This window comes from Equus asinus, chromosome 1 (assembly GCF_041296235.1).
Source record: "Equus asinus isolate D_3611 breed Donkey chromosome 1, EquAss-T2T_v2, whole genome shotgun sequence".
Lineage (NCBI taxonomy): Eukaryota > Metazoa > Chordata > Mammalia > Perissodactyla > Equidae > Equus > Equus asinus.
In genome coordinates, this window is record NC_091790.1 from 97,487,181 (window position 1) to 97,507,333 (window position 20,153).

General features: G+C 42.2%; 1 protein-coding gene across 1 annotated transcript in view; it reads right to left on the bottom strand.

Annotated features, from left to right (window-relative positions):
• Window positions 1-20,153, bottom strand: part of ABCA13 (ATP binding cassette subfamily A member 13) — a 416,147-nt gene that overhangs the window by 11,747 nt on the left and 384,247 nt on the right. The window lies entirely within an intron of this gene.

Sequence of the window (20,153 nt, forward strand, 5' to 3'; positions counted from 1 at the left end):
GACCAGGCTCTCCGTGAGCTGACAGATGCCTTCCTCTATGACCTCTCTTCAGTCGGCCCCCACCAGATCTCCTTCCCTCCACTCATTCAACACTTTTACCTAGTGCTCCGTGTGCAAGGCCCTATTCTGGGCTTGGAGGCCTTTGCTTCAGAAGCTCCCTTGAGCTCTTGGGGAATTGGGATACTCTTTCCTTATGCATCTGGGGGTGTGGGACATTCTTCCACCACATCAGCTGTGAGAGTAGTGCTACTTGAGGTCAGGACTCCTAGGCTCTTTTGCCTGGAGCCCATTCATATTTGATAAATTAGTGAAAGAATTAAATCCCTTGTTAGAGTTTGATGTAATGAGAAAAATATTTCTTTCTTAACAGCAGTGTGTGTTGAATATTTCTACAATTTTCCTTTCTTTTTGGAATAATTGAAAAGGACCATTTTAAAGCATGGCACAATAGCCAGGTCAGCAGGATGGAAAGACACGTGCCCTCATCTCCATCACTATACCATTTTCACCCACCTAACAAGCACCAGAGACCATTTTGTCTTCTGGGTGGTGAGATTATAGCTATAAGACATGATCCCTTATTCAACCTCCTGTGTTTTTTATGATCTCTGAGCGTTTTCCTTCATTTCAGAAATACCCTAGAATTTAGATAAATAAAGCATACCTTTCAAAGCTGACAATATTACAAGAGATTTTCCATATTTCTCAATCTTGACAAATTGGTATTTATTTTTTTTCCTTTTCATTCTTAAAGAGAATGTTGAGGTATAAATGTAACTATTATCCATGAAGTTGAAATTCTGACACCGTGATTTCTACACCGAGTAACAGAAGACAACTTTTGCTTAGAGCATGGAGGAATGCCCAAAGGTTCTTTATTGCTGAAATAAACTATTTATGTGATTTTTTTGATCAATAGAAGAATAAGAAAAGCTCCTAAATGTGGAATAATCCTCCTTCATAAAAGTAAAGGACAATAAGACACTACAAAAATCAATGAGTAGGCTGGTTCAATTTAGTAGAAAGCTATATAAGCCATCTGAAAACAAGCAAAGAAACACGTAAGCAGGAGTTCATGTGGTCTTATCATTCTGTAGGACCCCATGAGCAGCCTCCATTGAATCTCAGTAAGAGAACATAGGCCCTAAAATGGAAATGCTACAAAGTGGCACATTTTCCTATAGCAAATAAAATCCAAAGACTGATAATCAAAGAGAATAGCATTTCTGTAGTGTGAGTGTCCGTCCATGCTGGTGACACAAGTACCAGAAGGAAACAGTCTTAGGAAAAGAAAAACTTTATAGCAGGTCAATCCATCTCCTATCACATAAGATATCCTAATATGACCAACACTGGGGTCTCACTGCTGTTTGAGTCAGCCACCAAGCTGTTCTTACACCACAATCACGACGAGAGGCAATGGAACTAAGTAGTCATTCCTGTCCTCATTTTTCTCTCTGAGCCAACCAACATCATTAAGCAAACACACCATGGAAGAAGATCATGGCAATCTAATCTCTGGTTTTATGAGTGCTTCCCAGAGAGAAGTCCAGGGTAGTTACTAAGGGAAACCTGAAGAGGAAAATACCATCATTAAGATGGTAACCTTCAAAACCAGCACACCTGCTTAGCTGCCATCTGTGCAAAGATCACAGCCTTGGCAAGTATGTCAGCGGGGGGGAATGGGGGAGGTGGGGGGGGTATAGGCACACAAGCAAATGCACATTATTCTGTTTGGTTGTGGTTTCAAGGCTTTTGGGGGGAGGATGGTCATTTTGGAACGTGTGATTAAATCTCTTTTGCAGTTTCAGAGGGTTCTCAAATAATCTTCTATGGACTGAAGTCAGATCACATGTAATACAGCATTTATAAAATAATGGAACAATAAGTAAAATGAATGATTTTCTCAGCAGAGAGGAATTGCTTTAAGGAGAAGCCTCCTTCTCCTTGTTGAGAAAATGCTTCAATAAGCCAGATTCAGGGTGAAAGTCTCTGGGGCCTAAATGTGGCTGGAATTTACCTGCTGGATACCAGGGTGAGGATTGGTTGGCAGCCAGGGGGGCCAAGAGAAGAAGCAATAGGTAGGATGGGGCCAGGTGGATGGAAGCCCACAGCTCAGTGATGACCTCCCCTTCAGGGTCATAGTCAAAAAACATCAGGAAGGTGATAAGTTCAGAGAATACTTGAGAGAAATGTGCTTGTATGTGTGTGTGTGGGGGGGTGGTTAGTAAAAATGAGAGGGGCCACACAGCTGGAATTACCTCGCTCCCAGACCAGGCAGCAAACACTCAGGTGGGACCTTGCAGATGGAAAGATAGGACAGCACATATAGACAACATAACATCCCAGGAATTCACAAAACCCTTGGGGTTAGGGTCTCTGAACCCTCAATGCATGAAACTGGTAAGGCTGTCCTATGTCTCCCATGAGGAAAGTAGACCCCAGTGATTTATGGGTTATGAAAATAAATCAAGACAGTGAATATTTTCAAAATACTACCCTGGATCCCTCCAAACGTGAATTAAAAACTAGATGATCTGTAACAAAGAAAATGCAAACTGGGATAAGCTTTTCTACAATACAACACTTGGATATATATATTTAAGATAATTCCCTGGTTCTTCTGGAAACAATTGCATTAGACTGATTTTCTAGATAGAGTCTGATCAAAGGACTAGTACTTTCCCTTATGTAATGTCATTTAATTACTCAAATAAGCTTTTATAAATAATAACATAAAAACTATAAATGCTTACAATAATGAGACAAGAGCAGGGGCATTAGGAAACCAGATTTCTAAAAAGTCCTCAGAAACCGTGGACCTAGACTCCCCATTTAAAGGTCACAGTCACTTCAGGTGTAGGTATAAAATCAGCACAAACTGCATGTAAATATATGTTTTTGAAAGAAGATGGCCAGACTTACGACATGGCAGTGTGAGCAGCTCTGCAGATCCATTCACCAGCAAAAATGAAAAAATATACCACTCAAAGTCTCCAGAAATGGTCTTTAGGGCATACAGCAAGTGAAAGAAACATTTATTCAAAAAGTCTATTAAAACTGAGTAAGAACAGTAAGATTCTGTGGTATTAGCTCCCTGCCTACCATCCCTAGCCCAGCAAGATGGACACTCCAGACAGGTCCTCACAAGAATACAGGGCACCCTCTCCCCCAGCTCCCAGTCAGAGGGCTATTTTCCTGGGAGGAGCAGAATGTCGGCATCCTCCATCTTTCCCCAGCTACCTACTGCTGAGGCTAAACTCCAGAAAAATGCAACAAAGAGGTGGTAGCTTCCTTCTTCTGCCCAGCCCTCATTCAGGTTATAGAAGCTCTACTTTGGGTGTGACCCCAGGGAGAATACTGGGGCCCAGGACACCCTTTCCTCTGGCTTGTGAAACAGTGGTTCCACAGGAGAGGCACGCTAGAGAAAACCTCAAGCTACTCTCCATCCTGCTCCAACCAGCGCTCAGCTCCTAAAGCAGTGTCATAACAAAAGCTATAAATATATACTTGATTCCCTTTCTTCTAACAGCTTCTTTAAAAGACACAAAAATAATATGAAGTAATAAGTATAACAACCTACTACTGGGTTTGTAACATTTATAAATGTAATATACATAACCAAAATAACAAGGAGGGGAAAAGCTATAAGATAACATATCTATATCTCCTTGAAATTAAGACAGCTTAACTTTGAAGCTAATTCTGATGAGTTAAGATGCATATAGTAAGCTCTACAGCAATCACTAAGGATATAATTAAATATATATATAGTATAAAAATATTAAGAAATTAGGTTAAAAATATTCATTTAATGTAAAAAAAAGCAGTAAAGCTGGAATAGCAAAGCAAAAGAAACATGAAGACATATAGAAAATAAAAAGTGAAATGGTAGATGTAAATCTACCTATATCAATAATAACATTAAATGTGAATGGGTTAAACAATTCAACCAAAAGTCAGGGATTGTCAGAGTAGACAAGATCCAAAATCATGACATCGAAAGGAGACACACTGTAGATTCAAAAATACAAATAGATTGAAAGTAAAATGATAGAAAAAGATATGTATGCAAACAGCAAAAACAAAGAAGCTGGCATCACTATACGAAAATGACACAAAGTTGACTTTAAAACAAAAATATTACTGAAGAAAAAAAGGGAATTTTTATAATGATAAAAGGGTTAATTCCCCATTAAGAAAATATAACACTTATACACATGTATGTACCTAACAATAGAGCACCAGAATACATGAAGAAAACACTGAAAGAATTGAAGGAAGAAATAGACAATTCAACAATAATAATGGAAAGAACAACCTGGCAGAATATCAACAAGAAAATAGCAGATTTTAAAAATGCTATAAACCAACAAGACCTAAAAGGCATCCACAGAACCTCCACCAAACAATAGCAGAATACACATTACTCTCAAGTGCACATGGAACTTCCCCCGGACAGACCATATAGAAGGTCATCAAACAACCTTCAATGAATTTGCAAGGATAGAAATAATATCAAGTATATTTTTTGATGATGATAGAATGAAATTAGAAATAAATTACAGAAAAACTTTGGAAACCTCACAAATATGTGGAAATTAAACAAAATCCCCTAAGTAATCAATGAGCTAAAGAATACATCACAAGGAAAATCAGAAAATACTTTGAGATAAATGGAAATAAAAATCAAAATACCAAATTTTTGGGGTGCTGCTGAAGTATTGCTTAGAAGAAAGTTTATAGTTTAAATGCCTATATTAAAAAATTAAAAAGATCACAAAACCATCTAATCTACCACCAAAGACACTGGTAAAAAAAAGCCAACTAAACCTAAAGCAAGAAGAAGGAAGGAAATAATGAAGATTAGAGTGGAAATTAGTGAGATAGAGAATAGAAAAGCAATAGAGAAAATCAATGAAACAAAAAGCTGGTTCCTTGAGATGATCAGTAAAACGGGCAAACTTTTAGCTAGATTGGCCAAGCAAAACAGACAGAAGACTCAAATTACTAGACTCAGAATTAAAGATTAGACATTACTAGCAACAGTAGTCATTACTACCAACATCATTAGTCATCAGAGCAATGAAAATTAAAATCTCAGTGAGATTCTACTTCATACTCACTGCGATGGCTAAAATAAAATTCAGATAATAAAGGGTAATGATGAGGATGTGGAGAAACTGGAATCTTCCTTCACTGCTGATGGGAATGTAAAATGGTGTGGCCAATTTGGAAAATAGTCTGACAGTTCCTTAAATGGTTGAGCATAGAGTTACTATGTAAACCAGCAATTTTGCTTCAAGATTTATACCCAAAGAAACGAAATGTCCACACAAAAAATTATGTGATTGTTTATAGCAATATAATGCATAATAGCCAAAAAGTGGAAACAGCTCAAATGCCCATTAACAATAGAAAAACAAAATGTATATATTATTTGAAATGATATGTACTGAAGTAATGATAACATGGCTTGACCTTAAAATATTCTGCTAAGTGCAAGCTACCAGTCACAAAAAAACACATATTATATAATTCCATTTACATGTTAATATAGACAAATTTATAGAGACAGAAAATAGATTAGTGGGGACTGAGGACAGAGGTGAATAGAAAGGTGATAGCTAAAATGTTGAGATTTCCTTTTGAGATGATGAAAATGTTCTAAAAATAACTGTAGATAGGATTGCATGTAATGGTGAATACACTAAAAAGTACTGAATTATACGCTTTAAATGGATGTATGGTATGTGAAGTACATATCAACAAAGCTATTAAAAAGCAAAGAGAGAGGATGGCCATGGTTTAAAAAAAATAGTTACACAATATTTGGGGATGGTAGTAGATGGTAAATCTGGCTTGAATTCTTTGCATCTTCCTCTATCCACACTCTTGCCATGTAACCTTGCCATGCTCTTCCACTAATAGGAGGGACTACCTTCTGACACTTTTTCTTTAGTCATATGACTTAGTTTGGCTAAAGGGCCATTGGCAGATGTGATGTGACCCCAGGCTTGAATCATACTTGTGCACTTTGGCCTTCTCTTCTTGTATCCCCACCACTCAGGCACTCATCCCAGGAGGATGAGAGACAGCTGGAGCAGAGCCACCCCAGGGAAGCCCCACCCAGGCCAGCCTATCTCCAGACAATCTGCAGATTCATGAGGATGAATGGTAATCGTCTAAGCCACTTGGTTTTTATGAATTTTGTTTTGCTGCTTTTTGTAACAAAATCTAACTGATGCACAGGGCTCTTTCATACTTTTGATAAAATGGAGCCAAAAATCAAATTTGTAAAAGGCTTCTAAACTATGAAACAAAGAAATGTTGAGTGCTCATGCATTTTCTTTGAATACACACACACATACACACAAACACATACACCACACACATACGCGACACATACACACACATATATAACATACACATACAACACACACACATATACACACACATAAATTTTAGGCTAACTGGACATAGAGCAAATAAACCTTCCCCCAAATCCCAATCTTCAATCACTTTAAACCTGAAATACACTTTTGACATAACAGAACTCCATTTCCTTTCTTGGGCCGTGTTTTCTTGTGCTTAGGCTGTCTTTACGATCAGAATTCATAACCCCATTGTGTACAGCTGAGTTTTCAAACAGCGCATTTTCGCTGTGTGCACTGCACATTAATTCCTGGCGGGCTGGTGTGCACCAGTGCTGACTCTGGCTCACTGCAGAGGAGGCGACAGGAAATTACTGCTGAGGCCGTGGCAGCAATTAGGCCTCAGTCACACACCTGATAGTCTCTGCTAATGGAGACGCTGAGCACAGACAGAGCCCTGTTTCTAAATGCAGCAAACTAACAGTGAATAATGCAGACTGTCTTGAGAGAAAGTGCCTAGGGATCAATGAGATCTGAACAGAAGTCTTTATTAAAGGGGTCGATTAGTGTTCTTAGTAGTAGTTGTTCATTAAGCAGGACAGAGTCTGGATGCTTCCACCGACTCGTCTGATTTCTCTTTTAAAATCCAGTCGTAGCAACCTGGAAGGAGCTATTATTTAGCAAAGGCTGCCATGTGCCAGGGACTTTACATATGTTCATTTGTTCATTTATTTATTTGTTCAACAAGTACCTTGAGCACATGTCATTACCTGGCACCGTCCCAAATGTTAGGGATACAGAAGTAAACAAAATGCAGGTCTACCCTCAGAGAGCTTACATTCCTCTGTGAAGAGATGGAAAATAATCAGGTAAACAAATTAATGTGTGTTTAATATGTCACAGGTCTGTTTAGATTCATGTATCAGTAACAGAAAACTAAAGTAGTAGAGATATCAGCAAGTTTAAAGTCTAAAGTCAGGCAGCTCAGAGCAGAGAAGGCAGTCCTCTGGCTCATTCTTTCTTATTGCTCAGCTCACGGGCCTTTGTTGCTGTGGCTGCCTCGTGGTCCAAGATGGCTGCTTCGTCTCTAACTATTGCATCTGCATTCAAGTCAAAAAGAAAGGAGGAATGGGGAGAAAAAGTGCATGCCACTTTCTAGAAATCCATGTCCTTGATGTTGGAGACATCTCTTCTATTATATTTCTTTGGCCACATGTAGCAGTCATGAAAGCTGGGAAATGCATTCTTATTTCCCGGTGGCCATGTTGCCAGCTGCCATCCAGAGGTTCTTATGCTTCTATGAATGGGTAGACTAGATACTGGAGACCTCTCTGAAGAGGTGACAGTTGAGGAAAGAACTGAGGGAATGAGCCACGCATTTATCTTGGGGAAAGAGGAAGTCACAGCCCTCAGGTGGGAACATAATTGGTATATTCCTCCATTTCTTTCCATAATACTATAAAATATATATGATTGTCCTCATTTAAGAGAAAAACTTTCAGAAATGTTAAATAACTTTTTCAAAGTCCTATGGGTAGTGATACGGGTCTGACTTTAAAACTTCTGTCTCATCAAACCATACTGGCTTTCAAAGAGGAGGTGGCACACGTTTTAAGAATAAGAAAGCCTGTTTTCTGAGTAGATACAACAGAAAGTCAATTCAGCAGAGGAATCTTGCAGCTGTCATCATAGAAGTCCCCAGGACATCCACTTGAGGCAGGGCTCTGTTCTTTAGTCAGTTGCAGGTAAAGCAAGTTGAGACATCAGCAGTGATATAAAAAGAATAAGGAACTTAGGAGTCAAGAAATTGAGTTTGGAAACTCCTTCTTTCAAAATTAATTCTGTGCTTGTGGCCAACTGCCTAACTTCTTTAGGTGTGAGTTTTTTCATGGTGAAGTAGGTAAAACAATACCTATTTATGTTGCAAGGATTAAATGAGAGAATGCACATAAGGCATTTGGCAGATGACCCATGTCCAATAACGTTTAAACAGATGCAGCAGCGTGGATGCGAGCCCTGACCTCGGAGTTAATAAACATTGAGGCAGAGCTGTGATGAGCTCGGGTTACTCCATCCCTCTGTCTCAACCAAAGACAATAATCACTCCAAACTTGAGGTTTCCTCTCCTGCCTCCTGCCCTGGAGAAAAGCACCAGAGGCAGCACACCATCATCCCCTCATTATGAAATACCCAGACAGCCACCAGCAGCTCACAGAGAACACGCCCCACACTCAGATCTTCCTACCCTCAGAGCCCTTCCTGACCTCTCGATTTCTCTAAGGGCATCACTATCTTTCCATCCCCCACATCCAAAGGCTAATGGTCACAGTGGCTCCTCCTTTCCCTAAGTCCCAGACTAGTCACTTGTAAAATTCTATTATTTTTTTCTGCAATGCTTTCTTCTCCATATGTTCTGTCACCAGCCAACTTCAGTTTATTTTATTTAACTTCCAGCTAGAAAACAAAAATAGTAGTTTAATAGACCTCTCCTCCTCTTCCAATCTTGTTCCTTCCCTTGCTTCTCCCATTTTTTTTACCCTAGAATTATAACCTCCCATAATTTGACTCCAAAGATTGTCTTCAAGTGTATGCCCCACTTTTCAACCTGCACTCCATATTACAGGCAAGCTGTTCTCAAACGTGACTTGCATCATTCATGTCCACGCCTCTTCCCATCACACACAGTTGGTTAGCTGCCCAGGAGCAGATGCGGTTTAAATGTCTCCTCTTTCATGAAGTGTGCCCTCTGCCTCCTTCCAGCCCCTGCTGTGTGTACGCAGAAACCTTCTCAGGGCACTTCTGGTCTCTCTTATCTAATTTTTGATACGTATGTCTAGTCTACTCCTGGTAGGGGTCATGCCTTATTCATCACTCAATCCCAAGACCCTGGCACTAAATAAACATTCTATAATGTTTGCTGACTTAACTTGAGCTGCATCACACAACGTTTTGTCCACCAATCTCTTAGGACAATTATCACACTGTGCTGCATTTACCTTTATGTGTGTGTGTGTGTCTGCCTGACGCCAGACTATGAGTTGTGAGAGGAGGAACCACACCTTTGTGGTCTCTTGTCAGACAGGTGTGAATGGACAGGAATCACCATGCGAGTCTGAATCCATGTAAAATTGTCTCCACCATTTCCATTTCCCATCTTCATCGTGGGTGAGAAGAAGTCTGTTTGCTCTTAAGGGAAAATAGGAGAAAATGAAAGCAGGGTGATCTCCTCTGGGAAAGTGACAGCTCTGGGTGACATTGTTCATGAAATGAATTTCCAAGAGGAGAGGCATCCACCTGAAATGCCCAACACAAGAAGGAGCTGAAGATCAGAAACTTTCCCAGGTTATTACATTAGAGCAACACTGATTGATTGTGTCCATGCAACGTGACGTTGTGAAAGTAAATGAGATGATACGTTGCAGATACCAGTGCCGGCAGACACATGCTGAGGAGATGAAAGCGAGCCACATTTGTTCTTTTAAAAGAACCATTTCTAGTGCAGAGAATTATTTCAGCGGTAAGTAGAAGCAGTTGAATTATATGATGCTTTAAAACAAAGCAAAATGTAGAAAAATAGTACTCAGTAGCCCATAATCCCACAGTTCCACATCGTAGCAGAAGTCATTATACGTGCTCATGTACAAACTGCCTCCTCCATTTGTGAAAATGGCATAAGCATATAAAATTATCTATTTCATGTTTAAATGAGCCAGTTTATTATTTGGTGATGTAATCTCAGTCTAAGATTTTATGTTTATAGCAATGTTTAATAGAAGTATTAAATCAAAGTTGCCACCCTGAAGCATGCAGTGTCACATAAGGTACTATATTAATTTGCAACTACCCAGATAGTCATAGCTTGAGAGCTCAGACATCATCATTCATCCTCTCACTTCTTAGACGAAAATCCACGAACAAATCCTACAGGTTCTTCCTCACTTTCTAAGTAAAATGGCTATATAACACATCAATGACGGCATCTTTTGAAGTTTATTCCAGATTCCTAAAGTTTTCATGATGGAAAAGGTGAGGAAATGAAATATTTTCTTAAATTATTTAAAGCTTTGTTTTGTTTACTTACATCTCCCCGCAGAAGTTGGCCTGGTGTCCTTTGGAATGTAAATTCTGTGCTTCAGAAGCATGATATATTTTCCCTCCCTGGGAGAATTGCTTTCAACATTCTTAACTCTCCTGCTTAAGTCAGGCCCAAAGGAAGGGAAAGCAAACAGGTGCAATGAGCAGCTGTTACGGCTTACCTCCAGGTGAGCCATGAATGTGCCCACAGCCTGCAGGTGGAAAGGCAGCTCATCAGGCTCTCAGGATGTGCTCCAGTTATGATGTGCAGAGGATCTGGGAATGCATCCCAAATTACCTGGGACAAAATCCCAGTCCCCACAGAGTTTGGTGTTAACCATTCCTGGCTATCAGTTAGCTGCCACTCCACTCCAGCTCTCCTTTGATAACTCAGCTTCACACACTCACACACACAGACACACACAGTATGTGCTCACACATAAACTTATCAATATTTATTCTATATCAAATGACACTCTTGAAACAAAAGCCCTAGAGCACAGCTTGTTCAACCTAATACCTAGCCTCAACTGAGGAAAGAATCCAATCAGAAGAAGGAGAGACTGCAGATAGTGACCCAACATCCATTTTCCCTCTCTTCCTCCGTAACAGAAAACTAACTTTATCTAAATGGTGAAGCATCCGGCTAAACTCTACATTTCTTAGACTGCCTGGTAGCCAGGGTGACCAATGAAACACAAGTACAGTTTGCTGGGTAAGACTTTCAGAAAGGTACTTTAAGAATGCTTCTTTCCAGAAACAGACCACGCAGATCAATGGAACAGAATCAAGAGCCCATAAATAAACCCACATGTATATGGACAGCTAATTTTTGAGAAGGGATGTGAGAGCATACAATGGAGAAAGGAGAGTCTCTTCAATAAATGGTGTTGGGAAAAACTAGACAGCCACATGCAAAAGAATGAAAGCAGACCATCATCTTACACTGTGCACAAAAATCAACTCAAAATGGATTAAAGACTTGAATGTAAGACCCGAAATCATGAAACTGCTAGAAGAAAACATAAGCAGCATGTGCTTTGACATCGATCTTAGCAGCATATTTTCAAGTACCATGTCTGACCGGGCAAGGGAAACAAAAGAAAAAATAAACAACTGGGATTACATCAAACTAAAAACTTCTGCACTGCAAAGGAAACCATCAACAAAATGAAAAGACAATCTAACAATTGGGAGAAGATATTTGCAAACCAGATATTTGGATAAGGAGTTAATATCCAAAATATACAAAGAACTCATACATCTCAACAACAAAAAAAACCAACAATCCAATGAAAAAATTGGCAAAAGATCTGAACAGAGATTTCCCCAAAGAAGATATATGGATGGCCAATAGGTAAATGAAAACATGTTCAACATCATTAGTTCTCAGGGAAATGCAAATCAAAACTACAATGAGATATCACCTCACTCCCGTTAGAATGGCTATAATTAACAAGACAGAAAACAACAAGTGTTGGAGAGGATGTGGGGAGAAGGGAATTCTTCTACACTGCTGGTGAGATTGCAAATTGGTGCGGCCACTATGGAAAGCAGTATGGAGTATCCTCAGAAAATTAAGAATAGATCTACCATATGATCCAGCTATTCCACTACTGGGTATTTATCCAAAGAACTTGAAAATACAAATGCATAAAGATACATGCACCCCTATGTTCATCACAACATTATTCACAATAGCTAAGACTTGGAAGCAACCTAGGTGCCCATCAAGGGATGACTGGATAAAGAAGACGTGGTATATATACACAAGGGAATACTACTCAGCCATAAGAAAGGATGAAATCCAGCCATTTGTGTCAACATGGATAGACCTTGAGGGTATTATGCTAAGTGAAATAAGTCAGAGGGAGAAAGTCAAACATCATATGATCTCACTCATAAGAAGAAGATAAAAACAATGACAAACAAACATAGCAACAGAGATTGGATTGATGGCTACCAGAGGAGGGAGGAGCGGGAAGAGGGTGAAAAGGGTAACTAGGCACACATGTGTGGTGATGGATTATAATTAGTCTTTGGGTGGTGAACACGATATAATCTACACAGAATTCAAAATAAAATATTCAAAATATTATGATGTACATCTGAAAGTTATATAATGTTATAATCCAATGTTACTGCCATAAAAACAAAATTTTTTAAAAAAAGAGTGCTCCTTTTGTCTTTCTCTGCTTTCTGCTGTTTGTTATCTAAAATATGGATATACTGGGTGGAACTACAGCAGTTGCTTTGGGACCAAGTAAATTGTAAAGATGTGAGCCACAGAACCAGTGCCAAAAACCAGGTACTTCTGGATTTTTATTACACATAAAAATGAATATGCTTAAGTCAGTGGATATGCTTAAATAAATGTGTTTGTTGTTCTGTTACTAATAGACCAATACATCTCACAACTGATACAGAAGAAAAGATCAAAGATGTAGAAGAGGAAGAAGAAAACTATTGGAGGACGTTCTCAGAAGGGAAGGAGATCATTTTGTTAGCAAATGGGTAAAAGAAAGACACTTGATAAAGAGATAAACTTCTTTCCAAGAAATAAGAACAAAGGAAGAGAGGATGATGAATAAAGAGAAATTTTGTGAGACCTTTTTGAGCAGCCAGCTGATAGAAGGCCTCTCTCATCTCAGAAAAGTAGAAATTATGTGTTAACGAATGGGGTGTCAGAGTCTCAAGAGAATGGAGAACATGTAGAAGCACTGGTGAGAGGAAGGTCAATAAGAGAGAGCTGTTGGTGCAGACACAGTCGAAGCCACAGAAAGAGTCTGCATGAGCACACATTTGTAGGTCTGCGGGATATGCTCCAGCAGGAAGGAGGCAGAAGGCATGGTGATGAAGCCCGTGGGCTCGAGAGTCAGACGGCCCACATTTGAATCCCAGCTCCACCACAGCTCACTTTCTTCATCCATTAAATGGAGATAGTCACAAGAATGTACATCACAGGGGCCAGCCTGGTGGCGCTGTGGTTAAGTGTGCATGTTCAGCTTTGGCAGCCTGGGGTTCACCATTTCAGATCCCAGGTGCAGACATGGCACCTCTTGGGAAACGATGCTGTGGAAGGTGTCCCACATATAAAGTAGAGGAGGATGGGCACAGATGTTAGCTCAGGGCCAGTCTTCCTCAGCAAAAAAGAGGAGGATTGGAAGGAGATGTTAGCTCAGGGCTAATCTTCCTCAAAAGAAGAAAAAAATAAAAAGAATGTACATCACAGAACAAAGTGGAACCAGAATGCTTGGGTTCAAATCCTACTCCTCCATTTACGAGCTGGTGACCTTGGAAACATACTCGACCTTTTTATGACTCATTTTCTCTACTTGTAAAAGGGGGGTGATAATAATGGCCACTTCATAGGGTTGTCATGAGGAATAAACTAGTTAATATGTATAAAGCACTTAGAGGTGGTATATAGTAAGGACTATACAGGTGTTATATCCTAATATTACTATGTGGCATGCTAAATAATCTATACACAGTGCTTAGTCCAGTATGGATGAGAATATGTATGTAATAAATGGCCACCAGATAAATGGTAAGGACCAGGATGTATAAGAGAAAGGGGATATTCCATTGGTTGGGAAAACAGGAGTGATTCAGGAGAAGTGGCCAGACTGTTGTGGAAAGGTGATCTGGGATTGCAGGCTATGGAGCGACTACACCAATTTCATAAAGTGCAAATTTCCTTAGGCAGAGAGTGAAAGGAAAAGGCTGAAAGGAGAGAAGGGCATCTCCACAAATTTCTTGAGCCTGATGGGAGGTCTTCAGTAGTGTTGCAACCTCTCCTGCTCTGAGAGGAAAGGGGCACAAAGGAAAGCCTTGGCATTGTCCAGGCTCTGGGGCCACCTCAGAGGTTGATGCAGCCTGAGCACAAGCCAGGGCCAACCTGGAAAGACTGGGAAGGAGAGGATGATTAAGGAGGAAGAGATTCCCCAGGAAGAGTAAAAACATTCGTGGGGGTGTGTTTTGGCAATGGCGGGGAAGGAGAGGAGTTGAGACTGCATATGAGGAGAGTTTTGTGAAGACCTAACAGCCTGGTAAGAGGCATGCCACTGGGATGGAGCAGATGTGTGACTTCCCAAGGTTGAAACAGAGGCCAGAAGTCACAGGGGTGGGAGAGAGGCGGGCACAGGGTCAACATGTGTGAGGGGAAGGAGAGAAGGCCACCTCCCCCAATAAAGCCTAGCCTCCGAAATCCTGTACTCTAGATCTTGTGTGTCCTTCTGGCCAATCAGCTCCCAGTTTGGGATAAATCTTGCCATCTGTGCAGAGGAAGGATTGGGATGCTGGCTACAGCTAGGAAGAGCAGGATGCAGGCCCAAACTAGAGTCAGGAAAACCCCTTTAGGTAAGTCCAAGTAACAGAAATCTACTGTTGGCCTCTTTATTGAAATAACAAAATATGACCATGATTATTAAACTTGAACTTGGTTGGGTCTTAGCTACGAACACAAACAGCACTTTAAAAATATATTGGAATACTGACTCTGAGGTTAAACTCAGTGCTTAGCTATTTAGAAGTATAACATAAGATGCTTTAAGAAGTTGTAACAAGAAGATCTAGAACCTGAGAAGAAAATAGGACATCAAGTTAATAAATGAGTGAATTTAGAGTCTGGCAATATTAGCCCTCCTAGGGAATCAAAACCGAAACACTTCACGATGTATGGCCTCCTCAGCACAGTTCTCCTGGGTTTTCCCAGGCCGAGGCATCCAGGACCGGCTGTCACTGCCCTCAGATTGTATCTCTGAGTGTGGATGCATGAGCATAAGTCAACACAGGGATTGAAAGAAGACAAAGGCTGTGCCCTCCAGGAGCGTAAGGTCAATTGCAGGTTTGGGGAAATCAAACACTGCATGCGCAGATCTTTTGGCAGAGAGCATGCAATATACACTGAAGAAGAGAAATAGGTCATCGCCATGAATAGAAAGTTCAGGCAACGAGAAGAAAACTCTGAGTCCTGGAAAGGCCAGGGGTCTCAAGGACGAAGGAAGACTTGTGCTGGCAGCAGCAGTGGGGAGATGGGAGATCATGAAGTCAGGGCTGGGGGGTGTCCCCAGTAAGGGGTGCAAGTGGAAGAAGACCTGAGGTGGGAGGGGGACGATGTGAGCATGAGAAGAGCCTCCCAGTGACCACCACCTGCAAGGGTCCCGAGTCCTGCCCAGGCCTACTGGTTCACAGACATGACTTCTGAAATCCCAGGCTGGAACCAGACTGGGGCTGAAAGAAGAGCAAGGTGCTCTTTTCATATGAACCCTGGAGCTTCTGCAAAACAGAGTCCCTCCAGGGCTCAGAGGACCAGCCTGCAGGGAGAAAACACCAGTGTACAGATCCCTGACCCCATCCACTGCCTGTTTCCTGGTATGCTTCATGGACCCTCCTCCTGTCAGGCTGGGAGCAAGCCACAGTTCTGAAGATCCCATCAATGAAAAGGGCAGGGACCATGGCCTAATCTGCTTTTGAGAATCTGTCTGAATTCCTATTCTTGTAATGAGGTGTCACCATCTATCTCTAAACTCCTTGAGGACGTGCAGAAAAGTACTGGTTAGGACAGTGGTTCTCAACCAGGGCAATTTGCTCCCTAGGAGACATTTGGCAATGTCTGGAGATGTTTTGGTTGTCACAGTCAGGGTAGGGACTGCTGCGCTGGCCAGGGCTGCTGCTCAACCTCCTACAGTACACAGGACAGTCTCTCATGACAAAGAATTATTCAACCCAAAATGAAAATGGCGCGAGTTTGAGAAACCCAAGTGAAGACCAGAAACCCTACAATTGCTCAGGAATATTTTAAATCTGCCATTGCTCATGCTGATTTTGCTGAGCCTGGTGACTCCCTCCCATTTCAATGCTGACATATGACCTTTCCTCTGACTGTACCTGTTTGTCCCTCTTGTTCTCAAATTCTGATTCTGTAGAGATGTATTTACTACTAAATGCAATCAAGAATTAAATCCCCTTTTAACCAAATTTTGCCTTTACTCCAAGATCTCAAAGATTTCCCTAATTCCTCAAACCAAAGAAATCTCCTCCTCTCAGGACACCATAGTTTGCACCCTTTCAATGATGCACACCCTATGATGTCAGGCCTTGTGATGTCACATGTGTGTGCAAGCCTCACTGTATGCACTTACAAGCACCAAGTGGGGAGAGGCTGCGTCAGACCAAGTTCTGTACCTCCTTGCTGGGCCTCAATCAAAGTCTGCTAAAGAACCAATTAAACATCAGGAGCAGTGCCTCAATTTTACCGCTGGAAGTTCTAACGCTGATTGACATTTTCTAAATCATAACTCAGGTAAGAAGCAACATCAGAGGGAAAGTAATGACGTGAATGGACACTCTCAAACAAGAGATAACCTGTTGCATTAGTTTTTCTCTGAGGCCCCTCAGCATGGACAGCTGGTACAACTGAACACACAGAGCTTCTGGTTATATGTAGATTGGGGTTCCAGAAACTTACTATTTAATACAACAGTTCCATAACCCCAAAGTGTTTGCCAATTCACAGAGCAGATAATAGCACTGAAACAAGCAATTGAAGAGGTTGCCAGAAAGAGCAAAAGTCTACACAGGAATAGGAAGGGGAGGCCAGGAGCCTCGGCAAAGCCAGGCCCCCAGCCTTCCTAGGCACAATGGACAAGCCTGGCTCCACCAGGCAGGGCGAATGTGATGGCCCCACACTCATGGCCCCACTGGCCTTGGAGAGTCCTGGGGAGGGCTGTGTTAGCCAGGTCTTTCATTCTCTGTATTCTGAGGCTTTGATGTCAGGGCCTTGCTGACCCTGGAGGGACAGCCCCTCCTAGGACTAGCCAGTTCCTAGAGATACGGAACAACCTGCCACCAACATGGTTTTCAATTACACAGCAGTAAATCCAGAGCCCACACCCCACCACCTCCTCTATGAGGCTCTCACACCCTGGCACTATCCCTCTGCCTCCACCACCCAGGGCCAGGTACCAGACAATGAGGGAAGCCCCATCCTCCAGAGCCTGGTGACATTATTCACACTAGCCAGTTCTGTCTATTCACCCTGTCTTGACTGTTCCTTCCATAGAAACCACAACAAAGGCTCTTGCCCACATTTTCCCCTTGCTCCGTCTGCATCCTGACCCATGGGGTGCTTCCCCATGTGGCTTCTCTGTGGCATGGTGTGCCCCCTCTCCTTAGGAACTGAATGATGAACTTTTCAAAGGCAATCCTATCATGATCTGTTGGTCTTAGTATACCTCACACTTTCTATTAACACACACATTTTAAAACAGGGTGAGGGTGGAGGCAGTCTGGGCAGCAGGACATCATTATTGCTCTGATAGGCACAGGGGAACGGGGCTTGGAGTCCTTTGGAGGAAGCTTCTTTGATGTGGGAGGATGTGTGGACTGTGCTTAGGGCCCAGGAAAGGAATTCAAAAGCACAGGAGGAGAGAATAGATTCAGGGCAGCAATGTCTGGGCACCATGTGTAGGGGAGCGGACAGAAACCACCAGAGAGGGTGGTAAGGAGAGGCAGTGCCACCCACACATCAAGGCAGAGGGATGGACCTGGACCTGGTCTTGCTCCCCAGACTCAGGGGTGATGTGTCTGAGGTCCAAGGGAGGTGCTGTTTGTCACCTGAGTATTTCTCCAGGGCTGTGCCTGTCCCAGAGGATGGGGACACAGAGGACATGATCTAGGCAGAGTTTCACTGTGCTCTCCTTCCACCTCTTTTTTTCCTTTTATTTCTCTCTCCTTACATCCCACCCACACTCTCTCCTTCTCCTTATCTTTGCACAGCTCTGGATTTTTCTCATCCTTATGTCCCTCCCCACACACCCTGGATGATGGCTGCCGTGCACAGCGAGCTGTCTTCCCAGGTTTGGGCTCTGGTGCCTGATGAGACTCTAGGCCACTGTCATAGTGGAATTTGCTGGAATTACACTGATCTGTGTGGGTTTCTAATTTCCAATAAGGTCAAGATAAACACCGGGATTCAGAAGGTAAACCGTGGCTAAATCCTCACTCTCCACTAGCTTTTGCTCTCCTCCATCTCTCTGTGGGCTCTTGTTGCACCCGACCCTTGTAGGGGGAGACTGTCCTGAGGACCCATCCCTACCCTCCACTTGACTATCCGAGTCTCCCCTCTGTAGGGTTTCTGCAGCTCCTGGCATCAGCTTCCCTCTTTAGGCAGCCATCTCCCAAGCCGAGCCTGGACCCTGCCCGCCGGCCCCCTGCATCTCCTCAGGGAAACCCTTACACTCAAGTCTTAACCCAAACTCAGGACCATCTCTTCCGAATCCTAGCTTTCTCCTGAGTTATCTCCTCAGACCCTCTCCCCACATTGCTGCCTCACCCCCTGCTCTCTGTTCCTCCTTCTCTCCTCACTCTTTTCAAATCTTCTCAGTACCAAACCACAAGAGCATTTTTGACTCTTCTTATTCTCCATTGCACACCTCTCCTCAGGTGCTGCCTTTCCTGGTGATCTCAGCATAATATCCTTCAAATTCACTGCTTATTAAAACTTACCTCCACTGGTTTAGGTCTGACTTTCATTATCTCTCATGAAAACTATTGCAGAATCTCCTCACTGACCTGCCTTTCTCCTTGCCCTCCTTGCTCCTGAAAAGTGCCAGTGATACACTGGGACAAAGAGCCACTTTTACTCAAATTTCTTGCAATAATAATGGCAGCAAACACCAACTGTGGCAGGAACCAGGCTCTCTTCTAACTACTCTCACACTCATTTAGTCCCCACAATACTCTCCTACAGTTGGGGAGACTGAGGCAGAGCAGTTGCCTGATGGGCTGGCAGGAGCAGCCAGACCAGGCCTCCATCTCTGCCGAGTGTTCCCACATGCAGGAGCCCAGCAAGTGCCCAGCACACGGCACTCAGGGCCCACCAAGAAATGGGTCCAAATGAAACTTCTAGAGTCACCACTCAAGGTCACGTTATATGGTGATGCCATCAGACACCTGGGAGGAAATCTCCTTCTGTCCTGGTACCAAGATCTCTAAGTTAGAGATAACAAGGTTTGAAGCCAAAGAGTATGCCTCACGTGTGCTTCAAACAAGAGTACCTACGGACCATCGGCACACGGGGAGTGTTCACTGAAAGAAGAGCATGGAGAGGAGGAAGGAGCCCTTTCTCTCTCATGTCAACGCTGCCACATCACAGGGAGGGAAACGGGCACCAATGTTGATGACTCCTGCCTGTTTGTATGCCCATGATTCCATTTCATGATGAATCTTTTATTCTTTATCTTAATATTATAGAAACATATGCAGTCAGTTTATTTGTTATAGGAAAATACCAACTTTACAAATTATTTTTTTAAATGTATTAAGTTCAGTTTTCAGCGAATAACCTATAAGCCATTTCTGGCTCACTATAATTCTATGGTTCCTATTTACCAACAATCCATCCTCACGTTGTTACACATTATTGGAACTAAAACTCAGAAGTAGGTGAGAGTGTTGAGCACATGGACCATACCAGTTAGAGGCTAACTCTTGCTATGTGCTTCGTCCTGCTGGTTCTTCCAGCCTCGGTTAGTAAACCTCATGAAAGGCTCAGACGTAAATCATCCAACAATCAGGCATGGGCTATAAAGCTTCATGTAAGCATTCATAAAGGTTAGGGAGTGTGAAGTATTATTTTTGTTTTGATGATACTTATTAAAGGTGAGCAGAGTACATATTGAGAACAGTTTCCAGTAGGTT